General features: G+C 37.0%; 1 non-coding gene across 1 annotated transcript; it reads right to left on the bottom strand.

Moving 5' to 3' along the window:
• Positions 1-940: 940 nt before the first annotated feature.
• On the bottom strand, positions 941-1,048 carry LOC148550550 (small nucleolar RNA R71). The gene has a single exon (XR_015892806.1). It is a non-coding gene; the product is annotated as a small nucleolar RNA R71 (small nucleolar RNA).
• Between the last annotated feature and the right edge of the window lie 286 nt (positions 1,049-1,334).

Genomic DNA, 1,334 nt, shown 5'->3' with positions numbered 1-1,334 from the left:
GTTTCTTATCTTTTTCAAAACTACCTAACTAACTCACTCTCTCTCTAATTTTCGAAAATAACTCCCCCCCTTTTTCAAAAATTTCTTTTTAATTAACTAATTATTCAAATTTTTTATTTTAATTTTCGAAAATTACTAACACTTTTCAAAAATTATTTTCGAAAATCACTAACTCTTTTTCAAAAATTATTTTCGAAAATCCTTGTCCCTCATCTCCTTCTAATTATTTATTCATCTACTAACACTTCTCTTCATCTCACATCACTACTCCTATCCTTACCCTTGTGTTTGGATTCTTCATTCTTCTTCACCTCTATTCCTTTTCTTCTTCTACTAACAATAAGGAACCTCTTTACTGTGACATAGAGGATTCCTCTTCTTTTCTTGTTCTCTTCTCTTTCTTATGAGCAGGAACAAGGAAAAAGGCATTCTTGTTGAAGCTGATCCAGAACCTGAAAGGACTCTGAAGAGGAAACTAAGAGAAGCTAAATTACAACAATCCAAAGACAACCTTATTGAAAATTTCGAACAAGTAAAGGAGATGGCAGCCGAACCCAACAACAATAATGCAAGGAGAACGCTTGGTGACTTTACTGTACCTAATTCCAATTTACATGGAAGAAGCATCTCCATTCCTGCCATTGGAGCAAACAATTTTGAGCTGAAACCTCAGCTAGTTTCTCTGATGTAGCAGAACTGCAAGTTCCATGGACTTCCATCTGAAGATCCTTTTCAGTTCTTAACTGAATTCTTGCAGATATGTGATACTGTTAAGACTAATGGAGTAGATCCTGAAGTCTACAGGCTCATGCTTTTCCCTTTTGCTATAAGAGACAGAGCTAGAATATGGTTGGACTCTCAACCTAAGGATAGCCTGAACTCTTGGGATAAGCTGGTCAAGGCTTTCTTAGCCAAGTTCTTTCCTCCTCAAAAGCTGAGTAAGCTTAGAGTGGATGTTCAGACCTTCAGACAGAAAGAAGGTGAATCCCTCTATGAAGCTTGGGAGAGATACAAAGAACTGACCAAAAAGTGTCCTTCTGACATGCTTTCAGAATGGACCATCCTGGATATATTCTATGATGGTCTGTCTGAATTAGCAAAGATGTCATTGGATACTTCTGCAGGTGGATCCATTCACCTAAAGAAAACGCCTGCAGAAGCTCAAGAACTTATTGACATGGTTGTTAATAACCAGTTCATGTACATTTCTGAAGGGAATCCTGTGAATAATGGGATGCCTCAGAAGAAGGGAGTTCTTGAAATTGATAATCTGAATGCCATATTGGCTCAGAATAAAATATTGACTCAGCAAGTCAATATGATTTCTCAGAGTA

The sequence above is a fragment of the Arachis ipaensis genome, chromosome B7 (assembly GCF_059453495.1).
Source record: "Arachis ipaensis isolate K30076 ecotype BB chromosome B7, ASM5945349v1, whole genome shotgun sequence".
Classification (NCBI taxonomy): Eukaryota; Viridiplantae; Streptophyta; class Magnoliopsida; order Fabales; family Fabaceae; genus Arachis; species Arachis ipaensis.
Note: the sequence above shows the minus strand (reverse complement) of the source record. Positions and strands in the feature narration are given on the sequence as shown.